Below are 17,285 nucleotides of genomic sequence, written 5' to 3'. Positions count from 1 at the left end.
TACATTATTTATACACTCTGATGGCAAAAGACTGCCCATTATTGTTCTGTGCTTTCTTCTCTACCTAATCATACTTTCGTTTTGCGCTATCCTTCCTTACTTCCCCAAATTTATTTCTGTATCTTATAAATACAGAACATCTTATAAATAATATTGTTGTATATAATAATCTTACATATATAACTTCTTATAAATAATGTTTTCCTCATATTGTTTCTCAGGAAGAATATTACCTTCTTTCTGACGCTGATTGTCAATTAAGTCATTAACTGATGCTCCTCATGGCTGTGTCTGAATACTAGGTTCTCTATGCTTTGTATGAAACAGTATCAAATAGTGAATTTGATCAGTTCTAAACCTACCTGCTAAGAGCATGACAAAAATAGGCAAACTTATTTCTTTTTATATGTAGACAGTAGCATGAAAACGGTATTTTATGTTTTTATAATCAGAATTTCCTGTTTACAAGATAAAATGCAAGTGCATTCACAACTTATTCATATATATTAAAATGAATGGAACACTGATGAGTTGGAAAAACAGAGCAAAGGTTTGTTTGCTTCCTCTAAGTGATACATTAAATAAACTAAAGCAGACAAAACAAATAGTCTGGCAAAATGCTGACAGTGGGTCTAGAATTAACTGCAACTGCAAAATGGACATTCTTTGTTAGTAGTGAATCACTAGTAAAAATAACATTCAGTTAATGATAAAAAGATCAGTTTAGAGATAAGTGAAAATTGATCTGACATTAAATGTTGTGTAAAAAATCAGGTATTGATAGTCTCTCATCTCTCTCTAGAAGGCATTGAGGCAAAATTACGCTTTGGGGGGGGAACAAAAAGACAATAAAATGAAATTGGCAATAAAATTATCTAGAATCTTAACAATGACATTTGAATACAGCCAGATTACAGTAAATTAAGAAAATAAAATTCAGAACATGGTGTTGCTGTTGAGATGTATTCTGCACACAACTAGACTGCTTGTGTCTTTATTGGCCGTCACGACTTTACAGCAACACATGGTGACCCTCAGCGTGATACTGCAAGCGACCACTGGGCGACGGGTGGTGGTGACAGAGCTTGGCATAGCTGAGAGCAGCGGGGACGCTGCCTGGTCCGGACCTGAGAGCTATTGACACCTGGAAAAGGTGAGACACCAAGAAAAGGGACTGTGATAATGGGGAATCAGATTTCTAAAGAGGAAAAGTTGGTGCTATCCTCCTGGAAGCATCTTTTAAAGCGTAAAGGTGTAACTGTTGAAGATTATGCTTTGCAACGTTTGCTACTATGGTGCCGAAAGCAAAGCTTTGAAGCTAACACATCAGTTGCATTTAGCGTAAAGACCTGGGAGAAGGTGAGGCATAAATTGTGGAAAGAGACCTATAAGGGTGCTAAGGATGTAGAAGGTTTGCTTACCACCTGCCACCTGTTGGCTAAGACTTTAAAAGACTGGCTTAATGAACAAGTTTCAGAAGGTGCTCAGTTGCCTGAAACGGAGCCTATGTCAGATACAGAAGGACATGCAGGGGAGGAGGGAGCTTCAGCCACTGCAGTACCACTGACTGATACCTCCCCCTCTGATGATGAATTGGTACTTTAGCAGATAAAATGAAAACAGTGTGGTGTCTGGATCCACCTTCTAAAAAATCTACCAAGGGTCCGGCTCCAAAAGCCCTGAAAGGTCTGAAGGGACCTTCACCCCACAAGCTAGTTCAGACTCCTTGTAAATACAAATCTCCTACTGATATGGTCCCTCACCATTATAACACACCTATGGAAATTGTAAAGGAATTTAAAGCTAAGCAAAGGCTTGCGTCCTCTGTTCCTTTGCCGGAGGAGGAGGAGGATGAGGACACCGATGAAAACAATGAGGAAGACATACTCAGTAAAGGCTTGTATCAATTGGCATTAGCCCCCCCAGCAGATGAGGTAGACATGGAGGATGCTGAAAATGCCTCTGTCTGTAGTCGAGCCTCTCAACCCATACTTGGGGGGTCCCAGTGCCATAAGACATGAACACTGACTGATCTCTGGACTTTGCCACCAGTAACTGTCACAGTGATGCCACGTCATCCTAGGAGATTTTGGGAGAGCATGTGTGTACAGGCTGCAGAACAGGGGGATTGGGAGCTGTTAGAAAAGGTCAGGCATCCCTCAAAAACTGTGGATGAAGGTGTATTTGCTCCAGGAGTAGAACCAGGAGTAGAAGCTTATCCTGTGTTGAAAGCTGTCCCTAACTGGCAACCAAGATAAACATTATGTATTTGCTTGGAAGGCTATTCAGAATTTGCAGATGTATGCTACAAAATATGGTGTTAATTCTCCTGAAATTATATGTGTGATTCGTGCAATTAATGCTAATTTATTAGTTTCTTATGACATTGATCATCTAGCTCTAGTTTTATTTGAACCTGTACAATACCAAGTGTTTAACTTTAATTGGCAGAAACGGAGAACGTACAGCTATGGAAAATACGAGACTTCCTGCAGGGGATCCAAGACTGACAGTAGGAGTTATGGTTTTGATGGGAAAAAAATTACTTTGGTAATCCTGACTTTCAAGACCAATGAGATCCTGCTGTGTTACAACAATGTCAGCAGGTGGGAATGTTAGCTCTGATTAAAACTATGGTGCTTGCTTCCCCTCATCCCAAATATACGACAGTGAAACAAGGAGCGAAAGAACAATTTTTACAATTTGTTGAGCGCATTGCGGTCTTCTCAGAAAAATAAGTAGATGATGAGACTCTGCATCAAACACTCCTGAAGTAGTTAGCAAAAGACAATGTAAACCAAGATTGTCAGAAAATTATAGAAGCATTGCTGGGAGACCCGTCTGTTGCTGTTATGGTCTCAGCATGTTCAAAAATAGGTACTGTAGTCATTTTATGACTGCACTTGCAGCAGTGCTGCACCCTGCTCCTCTCTGTTACAGTCGTAACAAAGAGGGACATCTGAAAGCTAACTGCCCTGCCAAAGGCAACAGGGTAAAGCAAAAAGTCTTACCTAATCCCCCTGGAATTCATTGTAATTGCTGTGGTAAGCCTGGGCACTTTGCTAAACAATGTCGATCCAAATATCATGCTAGTGGTCAGCCCCTGCAGGGAAACGGGAAAGCAAGCGCAGCGACAAGGTGCGCTTAGACGCAAGTACCTTTGTTGTCGCAGCACAACCCGTATGCAGCTCCCCTGGCGTTCCCCTCTGCAACCAGCTCACCTGGAAGACCAGCGATCAGCTGGCGTGGTTGTATCCACCTCTGACACAGTAACAATTTCTTCTACAGATATTGTTAAGGTCCCCTTAGATGCTAAGGGACCTATTGGTTGAGGACTGAGCGCTTTATTGATAGGACGCTCAAGTAGCGCAGTTGCTGGGATAATTGTACATGTAGGAGTGATCAATTCAAACTGTATGGGACAAATCTGTGCCATGGTGTCAACCCCCTATCCTCCGGTGACTATTCCAAAAGGAACTCGTATCGCTCAACTTGTGCCTTTTGTGAGTTGTGTTCCCAGGACAGAGGACCGGGAGAGGCATGCTGGAGGATTTGGATCTACAGGACCTCCACAAGTATTTTGGTCACAGACTGTCTCCCACAAATGTCCACAGATGGTTTGTGAACTGCGCAATGGAAAAGGCTTGCCTTCTGCTGTTAAGGTGACTGGTTTGCTTGATACAGGTGCTGATGTAACCATCATTTCTTTGCACAACTGGCCGAGCTCTTGGCCCATGGTGTCCTCTGATTCAGGTGTTATGGGGTTGCGGGGAACTACACAAAGTCATATTGCAGCTCATTTCATTCTGATTTGTAATCCAGAAGGGTAGGTGGCAACTGTAAGACCATATGTCACTCCTACCCCCCTGACTCTGTGGGGAAGAGATTGTTTGGCTCAATGGGGAGTTAAAATTACCACAGATTTTTAACGGGTGCCACTGTGTTGCGGGGTATTAAGCAGCCCACATTGGCACTGACATGGTTAACAGACACTCCAGTGTGGCTTTAACACTAGCCCCTGTCCAAAGACCTTGTACAAGAACAGTTGGCTGCTGACCACATTGAGCCATCATACAGCCTCTGGAACACTCCTGTGTTTGTCATAAAAAAGAAATCTGGTAAATGGAGGCTGTTACGTGATTTGTGGCAGGTCAATGCTGTCATGGCAACGATGGGAGCTCTGCAGCCAGGGTTCCCCTCGCCCACAATGATACCCCTCGACTGGCCAATTATAGTGATTGATTTGAAAGATTGTTTTTTCCCTATTCCTCTATCTGAAGCTGATAAGGAAAAATTTGCTTTCACAGTACCCTCTGTTAATCATGCAGAGCCTTCTAAATTATATCAATGGAAACTTTTGCCTCAAGGAATGAAAAACTCGCCTACCATTTGCCAGTGGTTTGTTGCACAGTCTTTATCTCCTGTGAGAATTCAGTTCCCAAATTGTTACTGTTACCGCTATATGGATGATATTCTGTTCGTCGCTGATCAAAATGAAATATTGGTGGCCGTTGCCAATACAGCAAAACAATCACTGCAGTCATTTGGCCTTGTTGTGCCAGAAAAAGTACAGAACACAGAGCCCTGGAAATATCTGGGTTTTCTTGTTACTGCAAAACGTCTCAGCCTGTTCAATTAGAAATGCTTATCAATACCCTAACTGATGTTCAGAAATTAGCAGGCTCATTAAATTGGATTCACCCTTATTTGGAATTGACTAATTCGCAACTGTAACCTCTTTTTGCACTGCTCAAAAATTCCACTGACCCAATGGAACCACAATCCTTAACTCAGGAAGCAATTCAAATTATCTGGCAGGTAGAAACATTTTTAACAGAATGCTTTGTTTCTCCCATTGATCTGTCTCAAATTATTCAGCTTTTTGTTCTCATAGATCAAGTCTCCCCCCCGGGATTCTTCTTCAGTGGAATGAGGCTTGAGATGATCCCCTACACATTCTTGAGTGGTTGTTTTTACCCTAAAGATCTCGTAAAACAGCTCATGGCCTGTTTGAATTGCTTGCTGACATTATTATGAAAGCATGAAAATGGTGCATTGAAATGAGTGGTAGAGACCCTGGTCATATTGTTTTGCCTGTACAGTCCTGGTATTTTGAGTGGTGTTTGAATCATAAATATAAGTTACAAGCTGCCATGGCAGATTATCAGGGACAAATTGCTTATCACTTGCCTTCACATCCTTTACTGAAATTTTTTAGCGAAGTACCTGTTGGACAAAAACTGCTGTCACCTGCAGAACCAGTGGATGGACTCACTGTTTTTACTGATGGTTCTGGCAAAACAGAAAAAGCTGCTGTGGTTTGGTATACACCCACAGGATGGCAACATGAACTTGTTTAACAATCCGGGTCTCCACAAGTCGTGGAACTCTGTGCTGCTACCCTGGCCTTTCAACTTTTCCCTCAGCCTTTTAATCTTCTTACGGATTTTGCTTATGTAGAGGGACTTGTACAGCATTTGGATCAAGTTGTGATCTCTGGTTGTTATGATCATCTTCTTTTTCAGGTTTTGTTAACACTTTGGTGTACCCTACAGTCTCGTACTGCCCCTTACTTTGTTTTTCATATTCACAGTCACACCTCACTACCTGGATTTTTTACAGAGGGTAATGCTCGAGCAGACGCTCTTGTAGCTCCTGCACAACTCGGTCCTGTTCCAGATAAGCGACAAGCTTTCCTCTCACATTGATTTTTTCACCAAGGCAGTACTGCCCTCAAGCGACAACTTGGTATTCCACAATCTCTTGCTCGTTCTATTGTGGCTGCCTGTCCAGATTGTCAGGGTCAGAATGTCCCTGTCTTTTATGGGACCAACCCTAGAGGAATGAAAGCTTTATAGGTATGGCTACCTGATGTTACTCATAGTTCTGAATTTGGATGTCTCAAGTATGTGCATGTTTCTGTTGATACATATTCTTATGCTGTTTGTGCTACTGCTCATGCAGGTGAGCGTGCTCTTGATGTGATTCGTCATTTTCAACAAGCTTTTGCTAGCCTTGATGTCCCACTGCAAGTAAAGACTGACGATGGCCCTGCCTATAGTGCTCAGAAATTTCAAACCTTTTTGAGTGATTGGGAAGTGTCTCATGTTACTGGCATCCCTCGCTCTCCTACTAGTCAAGCTATTGTGGAACGCATGCATGGCTCTCTGAAGCTCCTGCTTCAAAAACAGAAAGGGGAAATGCAGGGTGCTCCCCCTCAAGCCCATTTAGACAAAGCTGTTTATGTTTTAAATTTTTTTACTTTTCCCCTGAATTTTCATTTTTCTGCTCTCTTTTTGCATTTTTCCTCGTTAGTGTCATCTCAACCTATGACTGCTCCTGCTCCTGTTCAGGTACGGGACCTGATTTCCGGACAGTGGTCTGGCCCTCATCAACTGATAACCTGGGGTAGGGGTTATGCTTGTGTTTCTACAGATGCTGGACTGTGGTGGGTTCCTGCTTGGTGTGTGCATCCTGTTTTGTCTCGGGGGAACAATCAGTGATGACTCCTACACGGAACAGCTCAAACGACTCATGCAGCCACAATGTCTGCATGATCCTGATGAAAGCAAGGAACCAAACCACCTTCTGTGCCTCCTTGGTGAAACCAGAGCTGCCTTTTCATACGTGCCTTACTGGGGCACCTGTAAATGGCACTGATGTAGTGAAACTTGTTTCTAACGTCACACGCTTACCCAATTTGGCAACAAAGGCTTGTAATGCTTCTGTGCAGAGCTGCATTGCAAATGTAAATGATTGGCTTGTTAAGCTACCAGTAGGCATTGCACCACAGAAGTTAGATATTTTGGGTACCTTAACTGCTACTGCTTGCTTTTATTTTGATTCTACAGGTACAACATTACTAGCCAATAAATACCATAAGGGACATGGTATTCTGTGACAGCTTCTGCTGTCACAGAAACCCTTTTGCAAGACCTGTCTCCAGATATGCCTTTTTACCAGAATGCATCTGTTTGGTGTTTGTACACACATAAGTGACCCTCACCTGGTGTAACAGTTGCTCGTCAACTTCCAAAAGGATACTTTTTTATTTGTGGCAATCGGGCATGGCCAGGTATTCCAGCAATGTCTGTTGGGGGACCCTGTACCTTTGGTAAACTAGGTTTGCTTACCCCCACAGAAGAGATTTTATTGAATCATTTCCATCTCTACAGTCATGTTTTGACCAAATGGTCACTGGCCCTTGACTCTACATGTCAGGACACGTTAACTTTGTGGGGTCAGGCATCTATGGTATCTACTTCTTTTTTTGCCACAAGTTGCCTCAGCAGAAGTGTTAAAGCAAATCAACGCCTTGGCGTGCTGGGTAACCAAACAAGCAAATTTGATCTCAGATACTTTATACAAACTTGCCACTGATGTAGATAGTGTCCGTCATGCAGAATCGCACTGCCATTGATTTTTTGCTACTCACACATGGACATGGTTGTCAGGAATTAGAAGGCATGTGGTTTTTAAATATTTCTAATCACTCTGAATCCATTTACAAACAAATTGCCACACTTCAGGAACAGACAAACAAGATCAAACAGGAAACTCTTTTTTTTTGGCCTGGAAGGCTGGTTGTCTAGTTGGGGCATTTCAGGATGGTTACTGTCCTTGCTCAAGACACAGGTCTTAGTTTTGGTGATAGTCATGGTTGTGCTTGTAATGTTGCCGTGTTTTGTGTCGTGTTTGCAAAGGGCCCTGCAAAGAATGACACAGGCAATTTTTCTAGCACAATTACAGAAAAGGGGAATTATAGGGGTTAATAGTGGGTCTATTAGCTTCCTGGATGAAGATATTGACTTGACAAATTTTGGGTGTATCCCTGAAGATAAGGAAGCCAGTACGCAGCCCTAATGGAGGATCAAAGACAGACTGTAAAGTCAGTAGGCCCAGGATGTGGGAACCACAAAAAGGCCTTGAGCTTTGCCAAATGTATCAGCAATAAATCATAGCCAATTAAAATGCTGTTGCTTGCTAAGTTTGCTGCTTGCTGCTATCAAAGTATATAAAAACGGCAGATGAGAAAATAAAGAGAGACATATTCTGGACACAACTAGACTGCTTGTGTCTTTATTGGCTGTCACGACTTTACAGCGACAGCACGGAGTATGATGAGTGCTGTAATATGAGCCTTTCCAACTTCTGAATCCAGAAGATTGTTTAAAATTCTGCTCTGTCATTCAGAAGACTACTTTTCCCAGGAAAATTACAAAATAAATCTAGGTGAGTTGCCAGCAATTGGTCCCAGCACCTGAGTTCCTCAGTTTACTGACAGAAGGAACTCTTTTTGAAAATAAGAACAGTAATATGCATTAGCTTTTTAAATGGAGAGGGAAAGGAGAGGAAAAATGAGGGCTGGATAAAATGGGATGGGAACAGGAACCAGTGAACTAATTTGTTAACCAAGAAGAGAAGACTTGTTGTCCACAGCACCAACGGTACGCCAGCTACTAGGGAATCAGATTAGGCATGTAATCTGCAATGTGGTAAATTGCTTTTGAAGGGACTCTCCAAAAGCTGTTTATAACCAGATAAGGTTGGTTAAGCAGGACTTGCTTTTCATAAAGCCATGGTGGCTGCACATTATCCCCTGGTTGTCCTGCACATGCCACATGATGGTACTCAAAATGCCCTCCTTCATGACCTTTCCCAGCATCAAGACCTTGTTGACAGGCCTGTAGTTCCCCAGATCCTCCTTCCAGCACTTCTAGTAAATAGGCATCACATTTGCCAACCTCTCGTCACTTGGGACTTCCCCAGTTAGCCAGGACTGTTGATAAATAATGGAAAGTGGCTTGGTGAGCACTTTGGCTCCTTCAGTAACTTTTGGGTGAATCCCATCTGGCCCTGTACACCCGTGTGTGTCTAAATGGCATAGCAGGTCATTGAGCATTTCCCCTTGGATTATGTGTGCTTTTCTTCTGCTTCTCGCCCCTGTCTTGCAGCTCAGGGGGCTGGGTAGCCTGAGAATATCTGGTGTAACTGTTGAAGACTGAGGCAAAGACAGGGAGCAATGCCACACATTACAAGGATCATTAACACAACCACTGTGGCCTCCAATCCATCTCAAACAGATGTCAGAGGATACCCTTGTTAATTGTGATCTTTCCTTCCACATGGATAACTGCATCCACATAGAGCTAATTACAATTAATATAGCATCCTTGATCCACAAATATAATAATAATAATGTTAAAAGATCTTGTATCAGTGATAGTAATCTGAATCCTCATGACTGGTCTTATCACATCCTTTTTTATTTTATTTTACTACTTGTATATTGCACTATTACAGACTGTTCACTGATTTGGCTGCAGGGTGACCGTAGCTAGGCTCTTCAGATGGGGTGTGTGCAATGCTGCTATGGACAAGTCCAAGTGACAGACAGACCCTGTAGAGCACTGTCTCCTAGTTTGATTTGATGTCAAATGCTGTTTGCATTCAACATTGACACGTTTGCTTTGCCAAGACAGATTCATTATATATCTTCAAAATAATGAATCTATTGTGAAAAAAATTAAACACTTATTGGTACATGATACAGGTGTACCGTGTCCTTGATGAATTTTCTAACCAGCAGCTCAATTGTCTTCCACATTTTTGAGCAGCAAATATATAAGCATTTTACTAAAAGCATACCAGCTTCACCATGATATGGAAGACACCCTTTGAGTAACCTGATGGTTGAAACATAACCAGAAGATAAAGGAACAAAATAAGAAGCTCTTAGCACATGGATGACTTTATATTATACTGATGCAATTGCTTAGGAGTTATAATACCATTTACATTAGTGTTAAAAACAGGAAAAAAAATCTTCCCACTTGAAACAGTTTGGAAGAATTTCAAAAAACTTTTGGCAAATAATTAGTGACAGAATATTTTTTCCAAGTCTGCAACACATTTGAGCTGTGAGAGGGATGAACACATCAGCATGAATATTCTCCCAATGTCACTAAATTTTAAAACACAATCCCAATGTTGTGGGAATTAGTTTTTCTGACCAATTTCCTATGGATGGCACCAGCAGGCTTCATAGTGTAACCCATCATTCCCCCAGGACCTCAGCTATCCCTAACTGTATATCAGGAGGCCATTTGACACAGCCCAGAGCCACAGATCCCTGCTCCTACCTAACTGCGGAACTTACAGACCCAGCCTTAGCTTTTGCCTGTGCCCAGGGTAGTGCCTGGTGTCTGGGACTGGGGCTGTCCAGCTTCCTGGTTAGCTGCTAGGATCAGGCCTGGCCACCAAGCTCCCTGCCAACCTGGGGAGCCTTTGCACCCCTGTGGAGCTGCCCACCTGTGCTGTGTCATAACAATTCAAATGTAAAAACATGGTTTTCTTTTTGGACAAAAAGTTTCTCTGACTAATTTTAAAGTCAATAGCATACAATGAAAACTGAAAAAAATCTTCATCTGAGTATTGAATTCACACTGCTGTAAGAACCATAGCACTCATTTGCTCCAGCTTATAAATGCATGACTGAAAGTACCAGAAATACAGATGAAAACAACTAATGGTGAAATATCACAGCCCCAAAATAAATCTGATATGACACAGAACAGAATTATAAAGCAAAGCCTTTTTCCTTTCTTCTAATATTATTTCTAAAGTGGGAGAATTTACCCTATGTTTTTATGCTCAGTGGCACATTTTTGTCTGATTGGTAATTCACAGTAAACATTTTAGGCTTGTTCAGTGATGTCTGTCCATTTACTGCTGTTCAGATGAAAGCAATGCTATAAAGATCAGGCTGAATTGCATTGAAAAGGTGAAAGCTGGCATTCAAAGCAGTATATCACTTACTTATGGGTGTATGAAAAAACCAGCAAATTTTACTACCTTAGACGTGATACAATTAGGTGATAACCAACACATAGCTTGGAAAGCATATAGATTATCTGGAGAGGATAAATGCCTATATAGACTGCTGCTTAAAGCTAATTGAGCTAGTGTTTTTGAGGGAATAAGTGAATCAGACTGCAGGGCCCTGGTTAATCACAACAGGACCCCTTTGATCTCACTTGTTTCAGCTGTGGAAATGGTGCTGCTCAGCAAGTACAGAGACCAGAAAAGATCTTAATGCAACATTTACCACAGACTGGATGAGTGACACTAAGGGCCATGCATGCTTAGCATGTGAGCAGACTTATTACTTAATTAGGTAATGTGTTATACAGACGTAAGAGACAAGGCTGACAAATAGACCTTAGTGATTAGGAAACAATAAACTTAGAGTTACAATTCCTTCTCCATGGTCACTAAACTAAGGCTGCTATGGAGAGGAGGGCACAGGATGCAATGCCAGAGTTCTGCTTGTTCCTTGCTTGCCTCATCAGATCATAAAAAAAGTCTGAAAGATGAATCTGATGTCCAGTATTATGTACGGGCAAGGTAGGATAAGTGATTTCTGGAACAGTTACCATTGGAAGCAGGCAGCTAAAACTGTAGGAAAAAAGTCATATTGGGTCAGGTTGTCAAGTCCAGTACTCAGTCTAGTACAGGAATCCAAGCAGATGCCAGAAGTGAATAAAAGTAGGGTAAGCAAATAGTGATCCTTTTGAATAGCATTCACCCAGATTTCAACAACTTGCAGGTCAGCTTGAGCTAAACATATTTAAGAATTATCAGAGGATTTATTTCCTGCAATCATGTCTTGTCTGCCCTAAGTCTTCTGACACTCACAAAACCCCTGTGAACTAAGGATCTCCTCAGGTCACAGGTATGGTGTGTGAGGAGCTTCATCGTCATTGTATCACTTGAACCTAGCTTCTATTAACTTAATTTGAGGGCACTCTCATATACTAAAAGATTCTGGCAATCAGTTTGTTTGTCATCTCCAATTTACTTGTCATCTCCAAGCTACTATCATCTAACACACCTTTATAGTACTTCATGTCACACTTTGTCTCCTGGGCTGGAGAGTCTTCAGTTTAATGAGTAATTCCTAGAATGTAAATCACCTCATATTTCTCACCGGCCTGGTCACATTCTTCATCGTATTTTTACAAGTTCTACCAGATTACAAGTGGGATACAGTCATTTATAAAACTGCTACTGATTGTTCTCATCCAGCTTCTTTCTTACCTCTTTATCCCTCAAAAGAATTTTGTTTTTATTCAGACTCTGTAGCAAGGCAGTTCAAAGAACATCTCTTCAAGGTCCATGTAGATAAGACTGAGCAGATTTTGCTAATGCTTCTACACAGTTAATGCTCTCCACATGTTTATCCAAGTATTACGGAATCATTCTTTATTACAATTCTCTACTAATCTGCGTGTTGCAGACACCAAGATTAGAAGATTATAGTTCTTCTAGATCTCCATACAGCCCATTATAATGTTACAGTAACATCTGGGAACTTTGACTCCTAAAGTGCAAGGGATTTTTAAAAATGTGGCTACCTACTCCAGTTATCTAGTTCAGGTACTGTTTAACTTGTTCATCAGTGACTGGGATGAAGGGACAGATGCCTTCTCAGCAACTTTGCTGATGATACAATCTTGGGAGGAGTTGTTGATACTCCCAGAGTGCTGTGCAGCTATTCAGAAGGACCTTGACAAGTTGGAGAGATGGGCAGACAGGAATCTTTTGAAATTCAACAAGGGCAAATGTAGGGTCCTGCACCTGGAAAGGAATAACCCCAGGCACCAGTACAGTGGGGTTGACCTGCTGGAAAGCAGCTCTGCAGAGAAGAAACTCAGGGTCCTGGTGAAGAACAAGCTGTCCATGAGCCAGCAGTGTGTCCTGGTGGCCAGGATGGCTGATGGTATCCTGGCATGTATTAGGAATATCATTGCCAGCAGGTCGAGAGAGGTGATCCTGCCCCTCTGCTCAGATGTGGTGAGGCCACATCTGGAGTTCTGTGTCCAGTTCTGGACTCCTCAGGACAGGAGATACATGGAGCACCTGGAACAGGTCCATTGGAAGACAACAAGGATGATTATGGTACTGGAACATCTCTTTATGAGGAAAGGCTGATAGATCTGGGCCTGTTCAGCCTCTAGAAAAGAAAACTGAGAGGGGATTTCATCAATGTCTATACATATCTGAAGGGAGGGTATCAAGAGGATGGAGCCAGGCTCTTCTCGGTGGTGCCCAGCAATAGGAAAAGAGGCAATAGGTAGAAACTGATGCACAGGAAGTTCTGCCTGAATATAAGGAAGAACTTCTTCACTGTGCAGTGACCGCACACTGGAACAGATTGCCCAGAGGGTTGTGGAGTCTCCCTCACTGGAGATATTCAAGACCTATCTGGACACAATTCTGTGCTGTGTGCTCTGGGATGACTCTGCTTGAGCAGGGAGTTCGGATCAGATGACTCACTGTGGTCCCTTCCTGACCAATTCTGTGACTCTGTGATTCTGTGCTTCTGAGTGAAAAACTAATTTAAGTTTTGTTTGGGGGTTTTTTACATGTTTACCATTTCTGAGTACTCTTTTCTCATTGCGATATCTATTGACACATAACACTCTCTGGAGGGCTACCTCCTCTGATGCCTCTAATGCTGTTTGTGCTTCCTGAAGGACACCATTTTCTTTTAATAACTTTTCCCCTTATGTTGATATTTAGTCATGCCAGCATCCTTTTGCCTTTTCTCAGCACCACATATTTTTTTTATTGGGTAAGTAGTATGTATTTGCTCTGTACCTCTGCCATGGTGCCCTTAAATATCAGCCAAATCTACACAGTTGGTCAAGAGATACAAAACAAATTCTGCATTCTGTCACTCTGCCTATTTGCTCAGCTTGATGAATAGAGAAGGATTTCAAATGTCATATGAATTTCCTCTTAAATACTCTGTAACTTTTTCTAAGCTATAATTTTCTGCTGATTTTAGCTGGGATAGAGTTAATTTTCTTCATAGTACCTAGTGTGGCTGTGTTTTTGCATTTGTGTTGGAAACAGTGTTGTTAATACAGGGATGTTTTTGTTATGGATGAGCAGTGCTTGTACAGAGTCAACGCCTTTTCTGCTTCTTATCTCACCCCACCAGTGAGCAGGCTTGGGGGCAGGCAGGGAGGGGGCACAGCAGGGACACAGAAGCCCAACTGACCAAAAGATGTTCCATCCCATATGGTGTCATGTTCAGCACACAAAGCTGAAGGAAAAGTGGGGACATTTGGAATGATGGCATTTCTCCTTACAAGCTGCTGTTAACAAATGGCGGTGCCCTGCTTTTCTGGGAATGGCTGAACACCTGCCTATCCTTGGGAAGTGGTGGATGGATCCTTTGTTTTGCTTTGCTTGTGCATGCAGCTTTTACTTTCCCTACTAAACTGTCTTTATCTCAGTACCCGAGTTTTCTTGCTTTTACTGTTCTGATTCTCTCCCCCATCCCGGCAGGGGGGAATAAGCAAGCAACTGTGTGGGGTTTAATTGGCTGCTGGGGATTAACCACAACAAATCTCAAAACTCTTGGACCTTGAAGGTGCTTCTTCCCTTTCATTGCCCTGGTCTAAGATTCCTATACAAGCTTGCATACCTGCAGCTTGGTCACCATTGTTGGTGCCTGAGGATTGTGAGTAATGCAACAGAAGGGCTGTGCTCTCCACTCTAACGGTAAGGAGGGAAAGAAGGCAAGTCAAAGGCACGTTGTCGTACCTATCCTTCACCTCACAATATGTGTGAAACAAAGACAAGAGATTTGGTGCCTCTGTTATGGGGAAATGTGTAAAATTATAAGACTTCATCTGGTATACTACAAAAATAATGAGGAACAAGAAGCTATGCTGGAATTTGTGTCTTTGCTCTTCTATCAAGCAATATCTGGTATTTGGGCTCACAAATGGTGTTTAGCTACTGAAGCTAGTAATCATACTGTTTTTTCATTAAACGAAAATTCAGTCTCTATTATAGTCTGTCCCTATCTTTGTCTTCTCTCACATGGAGTCAAACTGGCAGCTAGATGGTTTTTCAAAAAAGAGATAGAGAGAAATGGAGAAAAATTACAACAATTTCCTATTTCTATTACCAGAAGGAAAATAGTGAATAAAGAAGTGAAATTGTTAGGTTTCAGTGAGATAACCATGATTTTCCCAATAATTCTCATTCTTGCCATGAAGTTATCTGGCCATGGTTTGTAAATAATACCAGCTGGAGTCTGATCTCGTTTGCCTCAAATTAAAACAAGGATAACTGCACTGGAGTAATGAAACTAAAATTAGAACCTGATCTTTCTGCAATTCTTGGGTCCTCTCTTTCTACAGTCCTAAAGAACTTAGCAAACACAAACTGTATGTGTTATGCTCTCGTGCTAATACAGCAATTACAGTTCCTGAGATGTGGGAATTCAGTGACTGCTTCTTAATATCCATGTCCTAGAGCACCCTGGGCTGCACTGTCATGGTGCCATGAAAAAGGACATTCCTAAACAATAGGAAGGTAACATGTGCTGGGTACCGAACACTTGCACAAGGACCGGGCACTCTTCCTGGTCTACCCTGCATTCTGTATCTGTGTGCATATTGTCCATGAGTGCATAATAAATGCCCCAATTGCCTTCTAGAATGCATTCCACATGGAACATTCGCACTCATTTAATGACAGAAACAAGATAAATGTGTGACCTAGGGAAGGATGCAGGACAGATAATCAGCCATTACATTTAAATGACAGTAGGTCTTTAGTCTCAAAGCTTTCTGCACATGCAACCAGCTTCTCTTGAATATTAAATACTTTTATGGATTCTGTTTTCCAATGCATCTACAACAATACTGCCTCTTTTGTCTTGATTTCTTAATGATGGTAGTAAATATTTTTTGTAAGTAAATTGTACAAAATAGCACTAGATAATAAAGTTGTGCTGTTTCTGCCAAGGTAATATAAAAAAGATTTGGATAAGATTTCAGATCTAAAGTTGTAAGATATGCGACTGAGATCTTCCTTCAGCTCAAACTTCCTGTGATCTTTATTTAAAAGGTACACAAACAACAACTTTACACTCACATCAACTGGTACAGGTAGCTTCCATGCTGAAATTGTCAAATTCAAACTGATGCTTAAGGTCTTTTCTCAAATTTTTCCTGTCAAATTTACAGCTATGAACAGAATTATTTGTTCTGCTTCTCCCAGAACACACAACATCTCCTGTCAGCCATGAGGGAATTTAAATTCTTCTGGAAGAACCATATCCCCTATGACATCTACAAGAATGACCACAGTGCTAATTAAGACTTTATGCAATTCAGCTACTTGATAAAATCAAGGGAAAGAACAAATGGTACAAAAAGAGAAATGGATCATGCACTTTATATTTTCCTCCAAAAAATCCATCTTTAAAATTCAGAAAAATTCTGACTTCCAAAATATGTTGTCTGGACTGAGGATTTCCTATAATCAACCTCTGTCCCAAGCTGATTTTGTTGTTTCATTTAAAATATCACTCGTGTTATTTTGTGTCCTGATGCTGCTAACATTCATTATTGAAACTAAATGTTTTCTATTGAAAAGCATGATTCCTGTCCCTACAGGCAGGATTCCTGTCCCTCCTTAGTAAGGAAAAGAGACTTAATGAGGTTTTCTTGCAAACTAATTTCAGTAATAAGTGCATGAACTGGGGACAAGAAAGAAATGATGAGAGACTGCTGATTCCTTGTTTTCAGGGTCTTTCTTTCTTTGAAAACAGTATGTTCCCTTTAGCTACAGACCTCTGAAACCTACAGGCTTCATAAATTCCCAAACACATAACACCTATTTTGGTTCTTGTCCTGTAGACTGTAACAGAACCAAAATGTTATTTTGGATTACAGGTGTAAGCTACAGTAGAAATATGGAAGAATGTTCCTCATATATGAAAGTGAGACACTGGCACAGACCAGTCCATGTTCTGAGACTCAGAAAATGGAAAATGAAACCACACATACAACCGTTGCTTGTGATAAAGGTGTGAAGGAAACAATCAGTAGCCAGTTGCGTACTGCATGAATGAAAAAGAAAGAAAGATACGTTCTGCAGAAAACTATGTTCTGCAGGAGAAAACAAGCACCACAAGAAAAAAAAATCTCCTAAGTGAGCCAGGTGCTTGCCTGTGTGAGTGAGCATGTTTGAACAGTCAGTCTGCTTCAATGTGTGTTTGCAAATGGAAGTGAAATGAGTTACTATATATGCTGGTGAGATATTTCCTGTTTCACCAGCCAAAGGGACATAAGAAGTATAAAATAGCATCAGACAAAGACAGCCTGGACAAACAATTATATTCTGTAAATGGTTAACCCCATAGAGTATATACCATCTAAGGAGTCTTTCTGTTGTGCCTTTTGCAATCGGATATG

At 41.4% G+C, this 17,285-nt stretch overlaps 1 long non-coding RNA gene across 2 annotated transcripts; it reads left to right on the top strand.

Moving 5' to 3' along the window:
* The first annotated feature begins 763 nt into the window (after nucleotides 1-763).
* Nucleotides 764-8,062, top strand: LOC108495401. Of its 2 annotated transcripts, none has more exons than XR_001874112.1 (3): nucleotides 764-1,153; nucleotides 3,509-3,662; nucleotides 6,436-8,062. It is a non-coding gene; the product is annotated as an uncharacterized LOC108495401 (long non-coding RNA). The 2 variants fall into 2 exon arrangements; XR_001874113.1 differs by having other exon boundaries at nucleotides 6,413-8,062.
* The last annotated feature ends 9,223 nt before the right edge of the window (nucleotides 8,063-17,285 follow it).

The sequence above is a fragment of the Lepidothrix coronata genome, unplaced genomic scaffold (assembly GCF_001604755.1).
Source record: "Lepidothrix coronata isolate B3197 unplaced genomic scaffold, Lepidothrix_coronata-1.0 Scaffold31, whole genome shotgun sequence".
Lineage (NCBI taxonomy): Eukaryota > Metazoa > Chordata > Aves > Passeriformes > Pipridae > Lepidothrix > Lepidothrix coronata.
This window is presented reverse-complemented; position numbering and strand designations above follow the sequence as displayed.